This window comes from Mustela erminea, chromosome 19 (assembly GCF_009829155.1).
Source record: "Mustela erminea isolate mMusErm1 chromosome 19, mMusErm1.Pri, whole genome shotgun sequence".
NCBI classification, from domain to species: Eukaryota; Metazoa; Chordata; class Mammalia; order Carnivora; family Mustelidae; genus Mustela; species Mustela erminea.
Genome location: NC_045632.1, coordinates 46,613,238 through 46,637,892, shown reverse-complemented (window position 1 = coordinate 46,637,892; position 24,655 = coordinate 46,613,238). Strand labels below are relative to the sequence as shown.

Genomic DNA, 24,655 nt, shown 5'->3' with positions numbered 1-24,655 from the left:
CTTATACAATATTGTGATTGGCTCTTAGTCCAGTAATCCTGTTTAAAATGCTGCAATGTGCAAAAATGATGGTAATGCCTAGGACAGAGCAAGCAGAGAAGCAATTCAGCAAACTCAAGAGAAGACATCCATCCAGGGTTTTCAATATCCTGCTGAGCGTCCATTGTTTTGTGAGGCTTTATTATTCTCTGAGGTTTTAAAATGCTGGTCCACAGAATTCTCTTATTATTTCTCTGACTGAGTTTTCTATTGTTTTCTCTGTCTGTCCTGGGCCCTCTGTTTTTCCTTTCTCTGGACTCACTCGTGCAGTAAGTTTATGCATTCATAGTGATTTCAACCACAATTTAGATTACAAAAGGTTTCAAATATACATTGGAGCTGCCTGAAGGGCATTTTACTCTTTCTCCCTTCCTTCCTTGGTAAGCTCATCCTCTAATATGATTTCAATAATAGCTAACATTTATCATATGTCAAGTACAAAATTGATGCTTGGAACCCTGCAAGGTAAGTACGATTATATCTTTGTCTCTCAGAGAAGGAGTTAGTAAGTGCTAAAACTGAGATTTGAACCCAGGAATTCTTGCTTCAGCACCTATGCTCTTAAATACCACAGTAGGGTGCCTCTTCACAGTCAACCATTTGGTTCTCTGCCTTGTGACTAGATACGCCAAGAGCTTCCTAGTATTCTTTCTGATATCAGCAAAACTCAATACATTTTTCATATGGAAAGTTTAGTGTGTTCTCTATTGATCAAATTTAAAGTCCTCCAAAGTTTTCTACTCACTTCTCTGTCACCTAAGCCCATTCAGAATTGATTCCACCTAAGGAGATTTGCGTGCCATGCAAAATATTTTTACCACTTCTTTAGGCTATTCCTTCTACCTAAAACACTCTTTTTTATCTCCTCTCTGGGAAACATTTTACCTCCTCTTTGAGGATTTACCTCTTTCAGGGAGGAAGATATAAGAGTAAATTACATCTGATCAGGGATGCTGTGTTCTCTTTCTTTATTTGTCCTGCAGAGTCTAGTAATGTTTATCATGCATTGATATGCAGTAAAGATGGCTAATGTATAGACCTAACCATCCTAACCAACACTGGAAGGAACTCAAGCCTGATAGCTGAGAGACACAACTTAAGAATTACTAAAGACCGAAGTGCAGGTCTTCATCTATAGAGAGTCTTCTCTTTTCCTTCTAGGCTGTTTCCTATCTGTGTTCACTTCCATTTCTCATTCTTCCCTTGTTCTGCTCTGTGTAGCTGGGAGGTGAACCCCCTGCAGAATGTATTTCTAGGTTCTAAAGTCAATTGGTTACCAGCTAGGTTTGGCCAATGAGAGGAGCCGGAAGGAGAACGTAGTGTGGGAGGGAGGAACCAAGCACATTTCCCTTTCCTATCTGCTTTGGGATGGATCTCCAGCAGCAACTGTGTCTCCTCTGTAGCTCCAGCTCTACTCCATAGGCCTGACACAATTCCAGTCCCTGAACACTGATAGTACCACCTCCTACTCTTATCTCTGTAGTAGGGTAGTGGCTTCCTGCTGTTGTTAACTGCCCTACTGCCACTGGTGTCTCAGCTCCCCCATGTAAATCCTTGCATTAAATTCCCTCTTGTAAATACTTGAAGTACTTCGTTTTCCTGGTTAGACATTGAAAAAGGAAGCAACCTCTTTTTTTTTTTTTTTTTTTTTTTTTTTTTAAAATCCTAATAGAATCACGGAAAAATTTTCCTGGTAATCTCTATTTTTTTTTTTTTTTTTTTTTTGAGAGAGAGAGAGAGCAGAGCAAGTGAGAGAGAACACTAATGGGAGGGGCAGAGAGGGAGGGAGTGGGGAGAGGGGTAGAGAGAGAGGGAGAAGCAGGCTCCCCGCTGAGCAGGGAGCTAGATGTGGGGCTGGATCCCAGGACCCTGGGATCATGACCTGAGCCAAAGCCAGAGCTTAACCAACTGAGCCACCCAGGCATCCCTCTTCTGGTAATCTTAAATCCTTGTAGAGCTATCTTCTGGTTGTTTAGGAGGTGATAACTGGCTACATCTAGTAAGTTAATGGAGGACAAGATGAAAGTGGTGTGGTTGTAACAATAGCATTAAGTCTCTAAGATAGTACTGATGCAATGTGTTTTAAAATTACAACTCTTCCATTCTTGATGTTCTCCATTACAAGTAAATCTTGAACATACATCACAAATACATAGCTTTATACGTAGTAAAGTAAGAAAAATTAAAGATTTATTTATGATTTCACAGGTAAATGAAATTAGCTCAACCTGAATGTTACAACTATATCATATTTTTTATTGGTATATTTAAGGGGATTTGTTTAATATTTAATGCTTATTAGCCTGTAGGTGTTTTTACATTGCTATGTAATGTAGAAAGAAATGGAACAAACACTTTTAAACTCAACACAAATGTCCAAGGTAAAACTTGCCTCTAAGATGAGTCATAAATTCACTCTGTACCAATCTAATTAGAACCATGTGGTGATCAAATAGGATAGATGTCATTTGTGTTTGAGGCATTCTTGTTCAGCCATTCACCCGTAGCATCAACCTGCCCTGTCCCCAACTCTTTTCTCAACTATGCCATGTTGAGGGATTCTTGGGAATTTCTTTAGATAAGGCTTTGAAGTTCTTGTCTGGACATAAGGTCTTTGATATGGAGGAAAGGAAATAATCAATTTAACTATTTGATGGCCCTGAATGTAAGAGTTTCCCATGAACTGGGAGTCCCAGCTATAGCAGAACTTAAGCTATGATATTGAGTTGAGCTCCAATCCATTATAAAGGATTTTCAAGACCCAAAGAAGGCTCAAACTAAATTTATAGAAGAATTTAGGATTCTTTTTGGAGCTTATGACCCTGGGCTTCCTGATTTGTACCAATTTGTTCACATGGTGGTAAGTCCAAGAGATGCCCAAAGATGGCTTCATGCAGCAGATTAGGACTCCTCTAGAGACTCCTCTAGAGACATGCCTTGAGGACCCCACAAGGTATGCCTCGAATGATGGAATAAAAAGAGAAAGAAAGTTAGATTAATTGCTGCATGAAGTTATATGAGAGTTTTTCCTGTGAGAGAATTGATTGGGCTATAATACAATCCTATAAACACAAAAGGGATGAATCAGTTGCAGACTTTCAAATTTGCTTAGAAAAAATATTTAGACAGCATTCTGGTCTCAGGGACTCTAAAGCTAATATTGTCTCGTCTGCTCATTTTGTTAATGGGCTTCACCCTGAGCTTAATGATTTATTAAAGAAGCATAAATTAGAACAGGAGATCACTCCCCTTTCTAAGCTCCAACATCTTGCTGAGTATTTTGAAAGAATTTTTAGACAGTGGAGGTCATCAAGCAAATAAACTCATGATCCTACAATTATAGCAACTATAGGAGCCTCAATAAAATTTTATAACTAATTTTGCCCTTGTTGACAAAGCTACCTGTAGATACTGCAGACAGAAGGGACAATAGAAAAGGGATTGTACCTTCAAACAACATAATTATCCAACTAGCGGGAACATACCATCAGATCTCCAAGATGGTTATCAGTACTGACAGGACTTGGAGGAATTTCTCAGTAAGCTATCCTAGTAATGCCTACAAATCATCAGGGTGAAATAGAACGTAAAATAAATGGAGAAATCGGTACTGTGCTAGTAGATACCAGAGTGACTTTAAACCCTAGCATGATACATCAAGAACTTCCCTGGATTAATAAAAATGTTTCAGTGATGGGTGTGTCCAATCAAAATCAAAGGGTTCTTTTAGCAGAGCCCAACTGTTACTCTTGGCTTCTCCTCTGCAAGCCTTGTCTTTCTGTTATGTGACACAGCTCCTATAAATCTCCTAAGAAGAACTTATTTTCCAAATTCGGAGGCCAAATAAATTTTTGCCCCAGGAGAAATAACCTTGGAATTTCCAGACTCAATAGATCCTGAAACATTATGTGCTCTACAAGTCCAAACTGATTATTCTGAAGAGGATAACAAACCCCTTAATAACATAAATATTGTATCCCTCTCCAAATTCCCTAACATTCTCATGGGCCTCTTCTTTCACAGATATGGGAAAAATTAAGAGCGCTGAACTATTAAAATTCAGATCAGGAAGACAGTGTGGAGATACCTCAAAAAACTAAAAAGAGGGCGCCTGGGTGGCTCAGTGGGTTAAGCCTCTGACTTCAGCTCAGGTCATGATCTCAGAGTCGTGGGATTGAGCTCTGCATTGGGCTTTCTGCTCAGCAGGAAGCCTGCTTCCCCCCCTCTCTCTGCCTGCCTCTCTGCCTACTTGTGATCTCTCTCTGTCAAATAAATAAATAAAACCTTTAAAAAAATAAAAAAAACTAAAAAGAGAAATCTTTTAATTCTACAACTGGGTATTTTCCCAAAATAAATTGAAAACACTAACTTAAAAAGATACAAGCACCCCTATGTTTATTGTAGCATACATGCATCCTATGTTAGTCCACTATTTACAATAGCCAAGATATGGAAGCAAGTGTCCATCAATAGATGAATGGGTTAGAAAAGATGGGGTGTGTACACACACACACACACACACACACACACACACACGCACACACTGGAATATTACTCAGGCATAAAAAATAAAGAGGTTTTGCCATTTGTGACAATATAGATAGACCTAGAGAGTTTTATGTTAAATGAAATAGAGAAAGCCAAATACCATATGATTCATTCAACTTGCATATAGAGTCGAAAGAAAAAAGCTAATGAACAAACAAATAAACAAAAAGTAGAAACTGACTCATAAATATAGAGAACAAATTAATTGATGATTGCCAGATGTGAGGTAGCTAGAGGGACGGGCAAAATGGGTGAAGGGGACTGAGAGATACAGATTTTTAGTTTTGGAATGAATATGTCCCAGGGATTAAAGATACAGCATAGAGAATATAGTCAATGGTATTGTAACAGTGTTGTATGGTGACAGATGGTAGCTACGCTTGTGGTAAGCATAGCATAACATATAGAGTTTCAGATCACCTCACTGGATACATGAAACCAATGTAACACTGTGTCTCAACTGCTCTTCAATTTATTAAGGAAAAAAAAAGAAAGAAAAGAAAAAGAAATGATGATAAACCAAAAACAAATGAGAGATTATTTGAATATATTTTGGTACAAACTTAAACAAAATTCATCCTTCTAAACTGCTTCCAAAATTGCCCCAAGACCCTTTAAAACCTGCAGCCATACAAGAGTTCATCCCTATAACAGAAGATTTAATAAGTCAGGAAATAATTATTCCCTGCAGTAGTCCTTGCAACACTCCTATCTACCCATAAAAATAGCCCCATGGTTGAGAGTGGGGATTTGTACAAGATGCTAGGGCTATAAATAAAACTGTATTCCAAAGTTTCCTGTGGCACCCAACCCAAACACTCTGTTGTCAAATATTCCAACTGAATGTAAATGGTTTACAGTTGTAGCTCTGTTTTGCCTTCTTTAGCATCCCAGTAGATAAGGAAAGTTAGTGTTTGTTAGCTTTCACTGGAAAAATCAACAGTATACTTGGATAGTATATTCACTGAAGGATTTACTGAAGCCCCTTCATATTTATCGCAAGTTCAACATTGGAGTTTAAGTACACCACAACTTTCCAGAAATTCTACCTTGATTCAATACATAGATGACCTACTTCTTTGTTCCTCATCCAGAGAGAACTCAGAAATTGACTCAAAATATGTATTGCAACAGCTACCTTATAAACATCATAAGGCCCCTTGAGATAAACTTCAGTTTTCACAAGAAAAAGTACATTACCTTTATCACGATTTAACAGCAAAAGGAATCATTCTGCTTCCAGAAAGAATAAGTACCATCCAAAGTTACCCTAGACCTAGGACTAAGAGATAACTTAGAAGATTCTTTGGGTTTGCAGGACATTGCCAATTTAGGGTCCCTAATTTTTCCTTATGGTTTCTCCACTCTATGAACTGACTAAAAGTAACATTTAGGAAACTGTTCCTTGGGAAACAAAATATGAGGAAGCCTTTACTGAAACCAAACAAGCCTTACAAAATCCTCCTGCTTTGAGGCTTCTTGATTATACTTTTGACACTCTTTGTTTATGAATGTAATAGGCAGGCACTGGGAATCCTTACACAAGAACATGGGGGGGAAAACGTCCTATAACTTATTATGGTTTATAATTGGACATGGTAGGCAGGGCATAACCAAATGGTTTAAGGGTAGTTATTATAGCTGCTAAAATTGTAGAATCCTATTTAGAACTTATTCAAGGAAGTGTATTCTATCTGAAAGTTCTTCATGCTATAGAGTTTGCTAAACAGCGAATATACTCAGCAATTCTGTTACTCGAGTAGCATGACATTCTACTCCTGTCTCCTTCAGATCTGCATATTCTTTGCTGCAAATTCTTAAACCCTACTACCCTTTACCCTTACCAAACAAAGGAGAAGCTCACAACTATACTGAATTGGTCTTTCAAGATCTGACTCCTAGATTAGATGTACAAGAAACTCCAAATCTGGACTTAGTATGGTATGTTAATGGTTCTTAAGTAAAAATTCTGAAGGGAAATATCAAGGTGGGTATGCTGTAACTACGCAATATGTATTATTATAAAGAAGAGTCTTTTCTCAGTTTAACTCAGCCTAACCAGCAGAATTATTTCTCCTCATTCAAGCATGCGAACTAGCAAAAGGAAAAACTGCAAATATTTACACAGAGAGCAGGCATGTTTTTTGGAGTGGTCTCTGCATTTGGCATGCTCTAGAAATGAGATTTTTAATATCAAATGGTATGCCCATAAGAAATAGACCTCAGATTGCTGATCTCTCTGCTGTTATTATTTTCACAAATAGCTATAAGCAAAATCGAAGTTCATACCTGCTGATCAGACTCTGAGTATCAAGGAAATGCCATGGCTGATGTTCACGCTAAGGCTGTTATTCAAGAAATTCCTAATCTAACCAAATTCTGTACTTTAAATGAGTTTTGTGAGATAGATCCAAATATGGTTACTTAAGACAACTTGTGTAACATATAAAAATTGTGTCAAACACTGAAAAACAAAAACGGCACCAAGAAGGATGTAAATTTAACAACAACAACAGATTGTGAGAAAGTCCAAATGGTCTTCTGACACTTCCTGAATCTCTCAAATTGCCACTCTTATGAGTACTTCACACAACTACCCATGATGGAATTGATAAAATGGCACAAATTATGAAAAAATTTTGGTGGAGTGATTGTCCTAAATTGTCACAACAGATTTATAGTCAATGTTTAACCTGTCAATCATATAACCCAGCTAAAATTATTAAAGTAGCTTGAGGCGTTGCTCCCCTACCATCAGGCCATTGGCACATTTACAATTGGACTTCATTCAATTGCCTCTTTCTATGAGTTATCAATATGTATTTGTAACGGTATATTTGTTTTCTAGATGGGTAGAAGCTTGCCCCTGTTGGAAAGCTGTTGTAGCTACTGTGGCAAAGAAATTATTAGAACACATTTTCCTAGTATGAGGAGTTCCAGATGAAGTTTCAAGTGATTAAAGGATCAACTTACTGAACAGGTTATAAAGCAATTAAACAAGGTTATTCAAATATTGTGGCACTATCATTGTTCCTATCATCCTCAGTCTTCAGGGAAGGTTGAACATACCAATGGTACTCAGAAGTTGAAAATGGCAAAACTGACCGAAATCACACGATTAGCGAGGCTTACAGTGTTATCCTTCACTATCCTCTTAGGATTTTAAGATCAACACCTTTTGGGAAACATAAATTGACACCTTATGAAATCATCACTGGGTAGCCTATGGCATTTAAGATAGAACCCCATGCATATTTTGCCTTTATAAATTCTGACCTGACTAAATGCTCTAAAACACTAACACAATATTCAAAAACTTATTTGCAATAGCTTGATGTATCCCATATATTGGAACATGGAGACTGGGTATTCTGGAAGGAACATCAGAGAAAAATGGCACTTGAAACTTGATGGAAAGGGCTATCATAAGTTCTTTTCATTTTTTACACAGCAACTAAATTATAGGGTATTGAAACTTGGATCCATGTTTCTCATTTAAAGAGAGCTCCCCAAGCCTGGTGGTGGGTATTATGGAGGGCACATATTACATGGAGCACTGGGTGTGGTGCATAAACAATGAATTCTGTTACACTGAAAAGAAATTAAATTTAAAAAAAAAAAGGGAGCTCCCCAAACTTTTTGGCTTGCCAACCTGTAGCTGACTTAAAATTAAAGATTTCCAGGGAGAAGTCTTTCCCTGAAGTAGATGATAGCATGATATAGACAACTTCTGTCCAACATCATGAAACAACATATGCAGAATTACTATGTATTTTCAAGACTTAATTTTAGAACAATTGTTTTGTGATTAGTGTCTTGCAAACTAACTCAAAATGTTTAAACTTAAGGGGAACCTTCCTATACTGTTGGTGGGAATGCAAGCTGGTGCAGCCACTCTGGAAAACAGCATGGAGGTTCCTCAAAAAGTTGAAAATAAAGCTACCCTATGACCCAGCAATCACAGTACTGGGTATTTACCCTGAAGATATAAATGTAGTGATCCAAAGGGACATGTGCACCTGAATGTTTATAGCAGCAATGTCCATAATAGCCAAACTATGGAAAGAACTTAGATGTCCATCAACAGATGAATGGATAAAGAAGATGTGGTATATATACACAATGGAATATTATGCAGCCATCAAAAGAAAAGAAATATTGCCCTTTGCAAAGATGTGGATGGAACTGGAGGGTATTATGCTAAGTGAAATAAGTCAATCAGTCAATCTGTCCAATCAGAGAAGGACAATTATCATATGATCTCTCTGATATGAGGGATTTGAGAGGCAGGGCAGGAGGTCATGGGAGCTAGGTAGGGAAAAAATGAAACAAAATGGGATTGGGAGAGGGACAAACCATAAGAGACTCTTAATCTCATGAAGCAAACTGAGGGTTGCTGGGGGGTGGGGCAGTAGGGAGAGGGTGGTGGGCTTATGGACATTGGGGAGGGTATGTGCTATGGTGAGTGCTGTGAAATGTGTAGGCCTGATGATTCACAGACCTGTACCTCTGGGGTAAATAATACATTATATGTCAATTTAAAAAATGTTTAAACTTATGGTTCTCTTTATGCTGGGAATTTTCCTCACCTAGACTGAACACTCACTAAAGTCCAACATCCAACAAATAACTTCTTTTACTAACCAAAATTATTTTTGGTTGTCTAGCCATTTTTTAAGAGAGAGTGCACATGAGTGGTGGTGGGGGGGGAGCTGGGTGAGGTAGAGGGAGAGGGAGAGAGAGAGAGAGAGTCCCAAGCAGGTTCCATGCCCAATGTGGAGCTGAGTTGGGGCTGGATCTCACACTCTGAGATCACTACCTGAGCCAAAGTCAAGAGTTGGACACTTAACCAACACAGCCACCCAGGCATCCAAGTTACTTAGCCATTTAAATGCTCAGGAAGACACCCAGTTAATATTAGATCCAGCTGCTATACATTCCTAGATTGATTAAGGAAAATGGCTTTATGCAAAGGTCTGGTATTCTTCCCTTGGCCACTCAACTAATACTTATGGCCAATTAATATGGCATTGGGAAGAAGCCTGAGAGCCAAGCCCTGGCTCATGACCACTGTAAACTTAATTGCTGGCAACCTGTCACTATGCATAGAAAATTGTACTAGACCTCATCTGCGGGATTGTTCAGACTCACTCTGTATTTGATTTAGATGAGGAAGAGTGGACTTCTACATATATTAATACAGAATTAAAATTAGATAATGATAACAATACCCTTAATTATATCATCAAGGAAATGACTGAACTTGTACGTTGGTTCAGTGAAAAATAAGTAGGGAAATGCAATGCCTCCATAATCTCATAATGTAAAGCAAATAACGGTTTCACTTATTGGATAGACCAATATTCAGGGCACCAATGGAAAAAGAAATCAATCATTTATCATCCATGATATGATACATGGACTGCTAAATGAAATTCATAGGAAAGTTTTTTGTTCCTATCTAAATGTAAACCACAGCCATTCAAGATGGGAATGTGCTCCTGCTTCATGCATGGCAAGGAATAATCATGATGCCCACCTAATTGGTGGGTCAAGGGATCCACCATAACTCTCTTAATATTATTGGGTTATTCATCCTCTGTGGTAATAAGATATACAAAGCTTTCCCACTGAAATGTTATGGATACTGTGGTTTAGGATAATCTCGTACCCAAAGGACTAAATATGACTCCTTGAATGCTAGCCAGATTTTAAATTTAAAATGATATATATATGAAGTAACAAGCTTCCTGTGAGTTTCCAAATCCTACTGTTCAAAAAAGCTCTGGTTTTCTTATGTTTGTTGGAATGTTTTTTCCTCAATTGGGAGTTAATGAGTTAGAAAGATCACCTGTTAATATTTCTGCAACCATTGAGAAAAGCTTTAATGATGCCCTGAATGTTCTTCAAACAGTACAAATTGAAATAAGTAGTTTATTTTCAGTGGCACGCTAAAATAGGAGAGTCCCCACAAACCAGAAGAGACTCTTAACCTCACAAAACAAACTTAGGGTTGCCGGGGGTGGCGGGGAGGAGGGTAGGGAGAGGGTGGTTGGGTTATGGACATTGGGGAAGGTATGTGCTATGGTGAGTGCTGTGAAGTGTGTAAACCTGGCAATTCACACCTGTACCCCTGGGGCTAATAATACATTATATGTTAATAAAAAATAAAAAATTAAAAAAAAATAGGAGGGTCCCAGATGCCCTGATTGCTCAACAAGGAGGTACATGTTCTATAATTGGAGAAAAAAATGTTATTTTTATGTTGACATATTATGCATTATTACCCCAAATCTAAAGGATCTGAAAGACCAGATAAAAATTTTTCATCAGGGCGCCTGGGTGGCTACGAGTGTTAAGCCTCTGCCTTCAGCTCAGGTCATGATCTCAGGGTCCTGGGATCAAGCCCCACATCATGCTCTCCGCTCAGCAGGGAGCCTGCTTCCCCCCACCGCCTCTGCCGGTCTGTATGCCTACTTGTGATCTCTCTCTGTCAAATAAATAAATAAAATCTCTTAGAAAAAAAATTTTTTTTCCAAGTAAGTGACACCTTCATGGACCTGTTTTGTTGGTTAAAACTTGGCTCTCGGGAATCTCTTCTCTGAGGAACTTTCCAGTCCTTGGTTATTGCCATCATATTATTCTTGCTAGTGAGTTGTATACTTTCTAGGGTTTTAAGTATCTTTTGGCAGCCACTTGCATACTAAGTGGTATGCATAAGGATCAGGCAACTGCATGAAATCAACAATAATTGCTTAAACAATTAAGACTGCAAGTCCCTCCAGCCTGGCAACTATTCTGATGGATAAGTAAGTGATTCCTAGACCTGAGCTGACTACATCAACAGTGGCAACCGGAAGTAATGCTACTGCCCTCAGAGACCATGACCAGAAAAGGGGAACTGTCAAAATCAAACACAAAGACCAACCAAATTTGAAAATACCCTGAGCAGACAAAACCAGTGAGCTTTACAAGAAAAGCTCAATTTAGTTTATTTGGCAAAGAAAAGTGAGGTTAACTTAACCAGCATCACTTCTTACTTATGCCTCTAAAAAACATAAGTGAAACTTAAAAAGTTCCCCCAAATTGATATGAGGTAATCATTGACCAATTCCCTTTCATTTAAGAAAATTCTAATATTGTAACCAATCACGTAAAGAATAAACACTCCCTGCCTTTCTACTATACAAGTTGCTCTATAACAATATACCTCTGAGCCTCATTCCATGTTTTAGTTTGAGTGCTCCTGGTTTACAAACAGTCTTTTTGATGTGTGCACAATAAACTTTTACTAACTGCTTCTTAAGTGATTCATTGGTTTTACTTCTTCTTCTTCTTCTTTTTTTTTTTAATGAACTTCTGGAAGTAAAATGGCAAAGTTGTATCTTACGGTGCCCCTCAAACTTTTGTATCTCATATCCCATCAATTATTGAACTTGTCAATACAAGCCAGTTTCCTTCCCACTCTGATCCTTTCCCCCTCCTGCCAAAGACTGGTAGGAGCAAAGAAGCAAGCTTCCTTTCCAACCCTAACATTAAATACTGCGGGCATTCTATTGCCATGGTTACAATTTATGTTTTTAACTTTTTTTCCTAGGATGTAAGAAATTTTAGAGTGTAATTTATCATGAATCATCAGTGTTCTGAAAATCTTGCAGTCCACTTAACCGATGTTGTTTTCTTGCTGATTGAGAATCCTTCTAGCATCTTACCCCATGCTCCTCTTGCACACTCAACGTCACAGACCTTACTTAATTTTAGGCATCTTTCCTTCTTCTAATTCAGATACAAGTCAGGGAGGAAAAGTGAAAATGAGAATAACATGCACCCTGCAACTAATAAAAGCAATTGTACAGTTGACTGTAAATATTAAGGGTTGAAGATGCATGTAGTAATCAAACAGCCTTCCCTTTGGGACATCTGGAGGAGAAAGCAGTCAGGAGGCCTCAGGGCAAAAAGGGGCCTGAAAGCCTATGTCATGAACCTTTTGTTTGCACTGGCTTGTTAAAGAGAATTCTGGCAATTCATCTGGCCACTGTTGGTTGCAAAGCAGTTAATAACAGAAGTTCTGGGTTTGATCTGTTAACTTCTCTGCACCCCAGTTTTTTCAAATGTAAAAGCAGAACTAATGGCTTCACAGGATTGATGGGAGGATTGTGTATGGATGTTTGAATCTGAACTCTGGGAAAATATTCAAGAAGTAGTATAGAATAGTCAAAATAGGAGGGAATAGGCAGCTGACCATAGCAACTCTGGCAGTTAAGACTAGATTTTCAGTTGTGAGAGAGTCCAGGAGTTAATATACATACTTAATATATATTATATATATATATAATTAAATATATATATAAATATAATATAATATAATTAAATATATATAATATATCAATATATTATTATGCTATTATAAAATTATATATTATTTTGTGTTATATTTTTTATATATATTTATCTATATAGATATGCATATATACTATAATGAAATATCAATATTTTGGGGGGACTTCACTGAAGAAGAGATCAAAGGTTTGGAAAAAAGATAAGTAAGGATATGCTATCTAATTGAATCAAAGTATTAAAAAATCCTTTTAGAATAACTAAATCAGGAGGTAAGGAGAAGTAATATTTCTTTCTCATTTTAAGGGAGAAAGACTTTTTACTTAGTTTTCTGAGATCCAGAGGCTCCTTTCATCAGCTTCTCCACAGCCCTGGCTCTCATTCCCCAAAGCAGTGAGAACAGAGTTCTCAGCCTCTACATTGATGATTTATCCCGGTCACAGAGGGGACACTCGGCTAACTGAGGTTAACAGCTTTCTCGGTTTCATTTCAAAAAGACATTAGCATGGAGGCTCTATGAAATGCTGATATGCCAAATACTGATTCATTCACCTGCAGAGTTCGCTATAAGGCAGGGACCTATTTGACAGGCAGGGCTGAGCTTCCAGCCTTTTCCTAAAGGGCAATCCCATAATTCATTTCCTAGTGCTAAATTATGCCTGACACCTCAATGAAGACTTCAGGTGCACTCCCCCAACTGCAATAAGCCTAATGTGAAAGAAGAGAGTTGGGAATGACAAAGGTATTCTTTTTGAATATAATATAACTAATTCAATTGTATGTGGAAATATCTGTGATGTAATACATTTTCAGGCAGGGTTGGGTTAAGGGCAGTAACTGAGTGGATGTGGGGATGTGACAGTCATGTACACAGCTAGACAGAGTGGCCCTGGTTAGGCCCTTATCCTGGCCACAGTCTTTTAAGCATGGGGACATCCATGTTGTGCATTACTACCTAAGCTACATACCCCTTGACCCGTCCTTACAACTGGCCTATTCATCAAATGAACGCCAAGCTTTCTATAATACTCTATTCTCCTTCCAAATTTGCAGGAAAGCAGACTGTCCAGAAGCTGCAAAGTGGACTGTTGTTACTCCTCAACAGAGGTTTCTGTGGAGAGGCTGAACAATGGGTACAGAAGCGGAATGTCTGTCTCCACCCTTCAGCAAAGGGTGTTCCAGTAGCCAACTGCTGGTGATTAACTTGTCAGACTTGGCGATAAAGGCCACAGAGATGATATGGCAGAAGAGAAATAAAAACAACTTCACAGGTACATTCGTAGTCCAGCTTCCTCAATCTCCTACCCAAGACTTGTCTTTCAGTGTGGGCTGGGGGTCATGGGCCATTTTACTTCATGGTACATGATGAAGCTATGCAGACATGTGAGCCTGACCAAAGTTCAAGGGAGCTTCAGAAAGGTGAGGCAGGATGTTTTCTCTCTAGCTCAGGAAGTCTCCCTCATTATGGGCCAGATATTGGGGACACTGCAGTGAATGGACAGACAGACGTCTTCTCTCATGGAACTTTTGGTCTCACTTGGGAGACCTGAGCTTCAGAGGAAGAATTAAGTTGGCTAAGAAGAAGAATTAAGATATGCACAGCCCGACAGTGCCCACCCTCACTAGGTGTTTGATAACTGCTTGCTGGATGAAGACACTGTAAGTAGGGTAAAAAGCAAAGAAAAGGAGCTACACATTATTAAGTGACTTTCATGTCCCAGATTCCATGCTTGGTCATTTTCATCATATGATGTGATTTTTCACAGGATGAATAGTTAAAGTCACCATATACCCTGGTATATGATTTCTGAGATAGTCTCTTCCATGGCATAAACATGGGAAACTGCTTTTTGGTAGAAAGACTGCAAGATTAGCTGTCCATAAAACTGAGGCTTTGGTAGTGACTCTGTTATTTGTTAATGGCATAGCCTTAGACAAGTCATTTATCCTCTCTGGGCCTCAGTTTCCACATCAGTAAATTGAAGATTATAATACCTCCCTTCTGGGGTGGCCAAGAGGATTTGATGAAATGGTAAACATAAAAGGGTTTTAATTATAATTAAGACCCTGCTCTCCATAAAAGGAAAATCAAATTTTATTCAGTTCACTTTGTACGATTTTATTCTGCTACTAAACGATGACATTTTATATGGTTTTAATTCCAACAACAACATCAGAAACAACAATAAGATTGTCCTGACGGTTGGGGCACCTGGGTGGCTCAGTGGGTTAAGCCTCTGCCTTCGGCTCAGGTCATGATCTCAGGGTCCTGGGATCGAGGCCCGCATCGGGCTCTCTGCTCAGCAGGGAGCCTGCTTCCTCCTCTCTCTCGGCCTGCCTCTCTGCCTACTTGTGATCTCTTGTCTGTCAAATAAATAAATAAAATATTAAAAAAAAAAAAAAAGATTGTCCTGACGGTTATCAAGGAGGTACTTGGGAACATTTGTGTCAGAAAGAATCTTATAATAAGTTGAAGTTTTTTTCAAGGTGATTATTTTCCCTGTACTTATCACATATTTGGGAAAATTACTAATGTTCCAATGTTTAGGCACATAAGTCAACATAACTAAGTTCTTTCTTTAGAAATCTACCTCTTTTATCCCTTCATCATTTCTTTCTTTCTTTTTTTTTTAAAAGATTTTATTTATTTATTTGTGAGTAGGAGAGAGTGCATGTGCCTTTGTGTGCGTGAGTGGGGGGAGGGGCAGAGGCAGAAAATTTCAAGCAGACCAGGCACTGAGCACAGAGCTCCCCCGTTGATCCCACAACCCTGAGATAATGACCTAAGCCTTGCTTACTGCAATGTTGGAATTTACCAGCACCACTGAGGCTCCCTGCTCCTTCAACATTTCTAAGAATTCTTTAGATGAATTAAAATTTGGAGAACACAGGAGAATGGATTTCAGATTCTCACTGAATAAAGGACTATCCTATTTAATGACAGGAAATACACTTTCCCCAATCAGCATTTTAACAATGAAAATGAAAATTGTATATAACTATTTTCTTAGCAATCCTTTATTAAGTCAGGAAAAGAGGTTAAGTATCACCCCTATTTGACTTTACTCTTTATTTTTATTTATTTATTTATTTTCGTGCTCTAATTGTGTCTTGGTTTATGATACTTCCTATGTCAAAATCTGTGAATTCTGTCATTTCCTTCCCCTTCTCAGGACCATTAGTGAGGTGGTTATATTATGCCAAAGTGGGCATCAGTCCTCAGAGATGCACTGGACACTGTCTCCCACCTAAATGTGAGGGCCCACCATTTGTCATTACTCCTTGTTTATGGTCCTTCAGCCAATTTTCAATCTATGTGACCATGCACATATTCTACCCAATTTGAATTAATTTTGCAAGTGGAAATTCATGGAGCAGTGTATCAAATGCTTTAGTAAAATCCATATATATTACCTCTAGTGCATTCCTTTCATCCATTAATCTCGTAATGCGATTTAAAAGAGTGATCACATTTGTCTGGAATGATTTGTCCTTTATCCATCCCTAAAGCTGCCTCCTGCTCTTGGCTCCATCATCCCCTACATCCTGTCAGTTCTTCTCTCTTTGCATTTGAGTCATTATATTATTAGGCACAGAGGTTACATTTTAATAGTTGATAATTACTAAGAACACGTTTTTCTCTGTTTTGAAAATACTTGAAATATTCAAATCTTTAAAGTGAGGATTACTGAAAATAATCTCTATTGATTGTCAAATTCCTAAGCAAATTGCTTTATGCAATCTCTTTATCTCAAGATACGATTCTGTTAACAATCTCTTGGCCTAGGTCCTTTTTTTTTTTTTAATGGAAGTTTTTTTTGTTATATGGTATAGCATTTAAGCTGTCTTTCCTGTTCTGCTTGTTTGAATTGTGTTTCCAGAACCATACTTTCATTTCTGCCTAGGAAAGATATCTACTGTGCTGCATAAACTAAGGGTGATTATAAATATTAAATTCTTGCTGTAATTCTAACGTAATCATATCAACTATGAATGCCTATATTTATTTGCAAAGTAAGTCTAGCCTATTTTTTTTTTAAGATCTTTATTTATTTATTTGACAGACAGAGATTACAAGTAGGCAGAGAGGCAGGCAGGTGGGGGGGGGAAGCAGGCTCCCTGCCGAGCAGAGAGCCCAATGCGGGGGCTCGATCCCAGACCCTGGAATCATGACCTGAGCCGAAGGCAGAGGCTTTAACCCACTGAGCCACCCAGGTGCCCCTGGCCTAAGTTTTTTTTATGTGTATCTGGATTCATTTGTCTGTCTGCTAAAAATATTCCTCACCTTTTAGATTTATGTAGACTTCCCTTCTGAAGAACTTAAGGGTTATATGCCAAATCAATAAATTTGGAGCAACAGTGAACTAAAAATATAAGATGTTTCAAAAAAGTAAGGAAAGCAGGAGAGCACAATAATAATAACAAAAGAGAAGAATGATAAAATCAGGGAGAAGCTAGTATGTAACAGGTAAAAAAGCATGCTATAAGCAATGGACCTTTGGAAAGTTAGTGACAAGAATATCAATGGCTTTGTGGGGAATTCCTTTCAAAAGGTGAGGAGGCTCAAATAGGGATTGATGCTTTGAGATCAGTTCTTTGACCCACAGTTCCAATGCAAGCTACTTCTCCCTATCTATCATCATAGTCATTGGCCAGTCTTTCTTCTTTGCTCTACCAACACTCTCTTTAAGAATGGAGGACTCAATACTGCTTTTTCAACTTTCTGCTTCAGTGGGTGAAGGTAAGTGAATACTGAAACAAGGGTCAGGTCCACAGGATATTTAGGTGTCTGTTCCATAGACACTCACTGCTGACCCTGATAAGATACCACTTGTAGGATACGTGGAATGCACATGGATCAGTGTCTTATTAAATGATGGGGTGAAATAAGCTTTACCCAAGATAAGATCTTAGTACTTTATATTAAATCAGATTAAATTTTGTAATCTAAATTTGTGGTTGGCTAGTATATTTCAACAAGATATTCTGTAGAGGGGTATTGAAAGCCATTGAACTGTTAACCAATGACTCAGGTACAACACGTGCTCATGCACAAGAATATTGAATGGAGGACTAGATAATAAAAATGGCTATAAATTGTCTTCCAATTTTATCTTCATTTTGATCTCTATCTTCTTCCTCCTGTAATAAACAAGTCCATTGTCGATAAAAATCAACTTGGACCCAAGAAATATGCAGCCTCACAGTGATATGTGAATACCCATTCATTTGGGTAGAAATAGCAAGTATTTATTATGGGAAAGCAAGAGGTGCATACAAAATTGTGTCAATATGCATGAATAAATTCTGATTTTTATGTGACATTAATATTAAGAAGTTGAGTGCATGTCTGAAAGTGTACCTTTCTATGTATAAACATCTATGCTTATTCTACACAAAGCATTTGTGTTGAGGACTTAAGAGGCTTTTATTACTAATGCTCTAGGTTTCAAGGAAATTTTCATAATCATTTTCAAATACATAGAGTTTTAGGGGAATTTATACATTTGTATCTGTGCCTTAAAATAAAAAACATTTTCCCTGGCTTTTTACATTTGACTGAGAAAGCCCTAAAATCTCAGGATGTGAAGAAAGCCCTCTATCTTCATGCCCATCCTGACTTTCCCTTGTCTGTACTAACAAAATGCTAAAAAATGGGTCTGAAACTAGGATGTTATCATTATTATATTCTTAATATAGGATTACTATTTTTTAGGAAGCTATAAATCGAGAGTTGCACTAAAAGGGAAGTAGAACAGGGTCCCTATGGCCATCTTTACTGCTTGGGATATAAAGGTGTCACTGATGGAAAATCTGGCTCAAGCAAACATTCAACCTACTGACTTTAATTTTCTATTAATTTTAATTTTCTGTGATATATGGCTCCCTTGTCTTTGAATTTTCCTTCCTCCTCCTTTTTACTATCTAGTGCACCCCTGCTATGTTCTATACTTCGTGGTAGGTGGTGGTAATAAGCCAGGGGCCATGCCCTCAGGAATGTGGCCTCTTTAGGAGGGACAGAGAAGTAAATTGATGTGAATCCTGTGGTGTGCTAAGTGTTAGTTAGAGAGGTTGTGGGTGCTCTTAAGGCATAGAAAAGTGGCAGTTTATTCTTCCTGGGGGAAGGCTGGTGAAATTGTTTAGAAGAGATGATGCTTCAGTTGAGTTTTGAAAAACAAGTAGAAAGTAGCTAAAGTAGGGGTTCTTTTCTTTTCTTTTTTTTTTTTTTTTTTATTCATTTGACAGAGAGAGAGAGATCACAAGTAGGCAGAGAGGCAGCAGAGAGAGAGGAGGAATTGGGCTTTCTGCTGAGCAGAGAGCCGATGCAGGGCTTAATTCCAGGACCCTGAGATCATTACCTGAGCTGAAGGCAGAGGCTTAACCCACTGAGCCACCCAGGCGCCCCTAAAGTAGGGGTTCTTGACCTGACATCCTCTGATTCCTAATAAATCCGTGGATAGAGTTCAGTAGGTCTATAAACTTAGATAAGACCAAAAAAAAAAAAAAATCACATCTTTATTTTCACTAATATTGAACCATATTTAGCATTTCCTTCAGTTATAACTGTAGGAAACACTAAAGTAGTATTAAAAATACCAGTGACAATGTCACCAACAGAAATCACAGCTATTTTCATATCATATCCATATTACATATTTTAGGTAATTTCAAAATATCCCTAATATTCATTGCTACCTTAAAATTACAGCAGTAGTTCCACCACTGGATCTTATTCACCCCAAAATTACAGTAATAGATCTACAACTAGACCATATCAACATTTTAATAAAAAGTACACATATGGTGATATTGGAAATCAATTAAATGATTTTAATCTTTTGATAACTTAATCTCAGTATAAATTGGTTTCCTTGTAATTCTATACATTTTATTTCATACATTCAAAAGTATTATTCTGAGGAGAGGTCCATAGTCTTCAAAGGCTATGGCAGTCTGGAAATAGGGTCCATGACACAGAAAAGATTAAGAACCCCTGAATAAGTAAGAAGGTTGGGGAAAGGGACAGTGGTTATTTCGGTAAGATCAAAAGTTTATGGTTGATTTTAAGTACTTAATCTTGATATTTCAAATTTTACATTATGTTTCTTTAAAAGCAAGTACTGGTAGTATGAAGACTAAATATGTGCATGTCAGTTCTGTGAACTGAGTAATAAATACTCACTGTGTTTTCATAGGGACATGTTCCTGGGGAGCAAAACTATTGATTAGACATATTAATAACTCGCAGAAATTCTGAGTCTAACAAGAAAGGTCTGTCATGGCGTCAGACTCTGTAGCCAGCTGTGGATTGATAAAGGCCAAAGAAAGATGCCTGAAATACTTATTTATTACTTTTTCTTGCCTAAGCAGAATGTTAGCAATCATTTAATATCAACCAATGTTTGCCTTATATACATTTCAATGCTTGTGGTAAGTTCTGGGAATACAGAATAAGCTAAAATTTTATCGAATATTAGTGGAGGCAGCTGGTAACTTAGGAAAGAGCACTTGACCAGTGGTCCATATCCTCAGGTAATTGACCCCAGTCTGATACTCATATCTGTGTCATCTTGTGCATTTTATTATTGGTAAAATGGTGGTAATGGCTCTGCTCTAACTTATTTCATAAGTTTGCTCTAAGGGTCAAATGAGTACATCAAGATGCTCAGAAAGGCTTGAAACATAATACATACATTTTTGAAAAGAAAAAAAGGTGAAATATTAATATCATGATATTTTATGTTATGAATGTAGAAATAACAGTGAAATGTTTCTATCCTTGCATTAAAAATATTTGAATATACAACCTTCAAGACAAATGGGATTGAAAAACATATCTATATATATGAAATATAAAAGGCAGATGTACCATATGACATATATCTGTAACATACGAGTTGGATTCTTATAAGACTGAAGACACTGAAGCTTGCTATCCTAAGCCATTGGATTATTCCATAATAATAATTATTTCCCTATGGCTGGTAACAAGCTTTCAAATATGACCTGTAGGAACAGTAGCACAAGACAGCAATGAATTTATGTATGTGCTATTTAGATTTAGTGGCACTAAGATCACATGGAAACACATTTAATTAGTGGAGTGCATTCAGTTCTAAAATTTAGATCACTTTCTCCAAATAAGCTTGTGCTTCAGAGGAATCAAGCAAGCACATGTTGACAAATATTGCAAACAATGGGAGAAAGACATGAATCTCAGCATTTTTCTGCCTAAAAATAAATCTACTCTTATTAATTATGCTTTTCATTATAACCTAGCAGGGAAGGATTTAAGTACTGGCCTGAGTCTTCTATTCTTTAGGTCAAGGTTGAAAGTTTATTTCTACAGTAAAATACACCTTTCACATTCTGAGTGTCGCCATATAAATCAAACAAAGAGAACTGCATTCCAATTCTCTCCATTACCACAGAGGCATACAAGTTACAAACCAGAACATTCTTCCATTTTTAGCTTGAAGTATTTTTCAACCTCAAGTATGCTTGGAAACATTCTCAAGTCAAGCCTGTTGTGATTATACCTGTTAGACTTTTATTTTGTATAAATTATCTAAGCCAAATGGAGTCCAAAATACAGACCCTGCCTGCCAATTGGAATAGTCCCTAACCCTCAATCATTTGCTAAAAGAGACAAATGAGCTATATCTGAGTTCTGAAACTACCATCTCTGAATAAAAAGGAAAAAAAAAGAGTAAAGGTTAATATGCATTTGGGAAAGATATAGTTAATGCAAATGCAAGAGAAGCGTGGGACACCACTCTAACCTGCTTATACTCATTGCCCTCCAAGTACAGACACCTGAGCAGAGATACACAGACATATACTTATTAACTCAACACAAATGGACTGGAGTGACTAAACATTCAGAAATGAAGAGAAATAAAACCCAATACATTCTCCCCACATCCTACACAGTGCGTACACACCCACCAACACACCTCCTCAACACGAATAAGATCCAGAAGTCCTTAAACAGTTTTATAGGCATCAATTACAAATTAATGAAACCTGCTGAGGGCAGACACGCAAAGATACACAGTTCAAAATATAAGCACTGAAGCAAGACAGACATCTCATAGAAAGTCAGAAGTTCCAGAACTGAAAAGATTATACCCTGGATATCAAACAAATGATGGATTCAGGGTGAACAGATTTGTATCCTGGACACTGAAGTGATAATAGGTTTAGGAAGCACAGCAAATGACGTTGAAAACCATTTTCTGTACTACTCAAATTTAAAAAAAATTAAAGTCAAATGGTTTCCACCCTACATAAGGTTGTCCTTGCAGTGGACAAAGCTTTGGTCAATGGTCTTGGTCTCTCCAGCTGGCTCTGCCTCCAAATAAGTCCTCAGTATCCTTTTTTCCCCCATTATCATGGGTAAGGGATGCTCTGGTCACTTCATGTGAGCTTAGATTTATGAGGTGCTGAGAAATAGGAGCATGAGGCCCTTCAAATTTTTCTTCTAGATTTAACTGCAAGTGAGCCAACACAGGGTCTTGGCATTGGTTAAAAGCTGTTTGTTACTGGATCCGATCTGTTGCCCCAAGGAAAGCAAGAACAAAGCGACAACTAAAGAAGTCTTCCTCTTTCTCCCCCCAAAACAGCCCATTCCTTTCCGAGTCCAGGCTCCTGAATGCACATGAAACTGTGTAGCGTTGGCTGGGGGGAGCAGCACTCCCTCAGCTGGAGGCAGCATTCAGAAAGAATAGATTTTTCCTGGCTTCTGATAGTCTGAGACATTGTGCCTGTCACTCAGAGTATGAGCGAAATAGGGTTCAGAAGAGAAAGCAGAGATAAGTAAACAGATATGAGAGTGGGAAGAGCGTACGAAGTACAGAGATGGCAGAGACTGATATCACACCCACCCTGGGATAGGCCACTCTCCCTGGGCCTGGAAGAGGCTCCTAAGCTATTTTAATTATAAATATTTATATCATGGAAGCAAATTCAGAAGGATTTATGTCCCAGGGGAGTGCAGATCAATAGATCTGAGCAAACCTCATCTCCAGGCTGACCACTTAACACTGTTATCACCGATTAGGGCTGCCTGGGCCTCTGGGAGGGTGTCAGTTCTCCTCTCGTCCTCTGTAGGTCCACCCCATTCTTGGCCCCAAGAGGAAATCAATATCAGGAGGCAGGGATCAATACCCAGGACGTCTGCTTGGCCACAGTGGCTCACCTTAGGACCGGAGTTTGGTGAGCCCTCATCTACCCTGCAAACTCCCTCACAACCCCTCCAGCCTCCCAGTTCTGCTGGGGAAGTCCCAATTTTATGTTTAGCTCATTAACCGAAATCAGCAAAAATGCTGCTGACTCTTTTGAGTAAGGAAAGAAAGACTTGGTTATCATTTGCCTCACTTCCCAAAAGTGAGGAAACTTACCAGACCTCAAGGATTGGGTAATTTCCTGCCTCATGCTTCCTGCTGCCGACTCTCTGGCCACCAAGTACTGTCGGAGCGGCTGGAGCTGGCTGGGTTTCGTTCCAGGTCTGCCCGCGTCTCCCTAGGCTTGGTCTGCCGTTGATAGATCCTCTGCTCCTGAAGCATCCAGCTATTGACCCGCCCAGGGAAAGAAAGAAAAAAATGGGGAAAAAAATCAATTAATACTAAACGGCTTAACAAAATCCTGCATAGCACAGGCCTGAAGCTCACCGGGTAGGAATTGGGGTGGTCTCAGTGGCAACTGGTTGTGGGGACAGGCTCAGCTAGCTGGAAAAGCTGATGTCCCAGGGACAGGAAGCCAATATGGTAGGCGTGATCACACATACAAACACACACACATGCACAAGCACACACACATGGCAGCTCAGTCTGACATGCCCTAGTCTGGGAGCAAAGAGGGCTGTGCAGGTACACGTTCATTGTGAGCTGGTGGAGGGTGTCACATTCACCAAAGCAGAAGAACGGTTGCAACCAGACTCATAGAAGGGGCGTGTATTTTTCTGTTTTCTGGGGTTTTTTGGGGGGAGGGGGAAGAGTGAAAGGGGAGGAGATATTGTTTTGTTCTGAAAAGGTAGTATCATTTATGTGTTGCAAAGAGTTACCCCAGGCATTTCTTCGTGCGTCTCCCTATCATACGATCACATGCAGACACACACGAAGCTTTTTAAAGGGGGGCAAAAAAATGAGGGAGCACCATACCTCAGCTGCCAGGCCCTCTCTCTTCTGCAGGAGCTGGCTTTGAAGGTTCAGGATTTTTGCATCTCGCTGTTCCAGCTGTAAAGAGTTTACATAGGGAGGGAGCAAGGAAGGATCATGAATGTCAACCAATGAGCAATTAGCATGACAAGACTAAAGTATTGATCCACTAAAGCTCACTGCACTGCTGTAGCCCCAGAGGTAGAGCAGCTCCCCTGTCACTAACTCCGACAGTGCATTTCAGAAGCCCGTAATGTAGGGCTGGCTACTTCTGCAACCCTGGCCCTTTCTCCAGGCAGGGGAGGGCGGCACCCTCATGCTGCTCCTCTGCAGCTCTCATAGTGGTCCCTCTCCGTGGGCAGAAAGCTGCAGAGAAGACCAGAAAGAACGGAAAGATTTTGGCTGTTCTACTTCATTCATTTTTTTAAAAATACAGCTCCCTCCCGATGGCACCAGGCAGCTCTAGGTATTGATTGGAGAAGGGCTAGGGAGAAATCCTGGCCTGACAGCTGGGGCTGGAACTAGTGTGGTTTACCATTCTGTGTGGTCAGGGGCAAAAAGCCTCCTGTAGC

At 38.8% G+C, this 24,655-nt stretch overlaps 1 protein-coding gene and 1 long non-coding RNA gene across 2 annotated transcripts in view; one reads left to right on the top strand and one right to left on the bottom strand.

Annotated features, from left to right (window-relative positions):
• The window catches only part of LOC116578911, a 33,717-nt gene extending 19,526 nt beyond the window's left edge, over positions 1-14,191 (top strand). Inside the window, exons 2-3 of the long non-coding RNA XR_004281087.1 lie at positions 13,571-13,666; positions 13,978-14,191. This is a non-coding gene — a long non-coding RNA (uncharacterized LOC116578911). The remainder of the gene's footprint in view (positions 1-13,570; positions 13,667-13,977) is intronic.
• The window catches only part of PMFBP1 (polyamine modulated factor 1 binding protein 1), a 164,378-nt gene extending 140,065 nt beyond the window's left edge, over positions 1-24,313 (bottom strand). The window contains exons 1-2 of the mRNA XM_032323522.1: positions 24,087-24,313; positions 23,328-23,496 (exon numbers count right to left, since the gene is read on the bottom strand). The gene's annotated coding sequence lies outside the window, so the exon portion shown is untranslated. The remainder of the gene's footprint in view (positions 1-23,327; positions 23,497-24,086) is intronic.
• Positions 24,314-24,655: the final 342 nt, after the last annotated feature.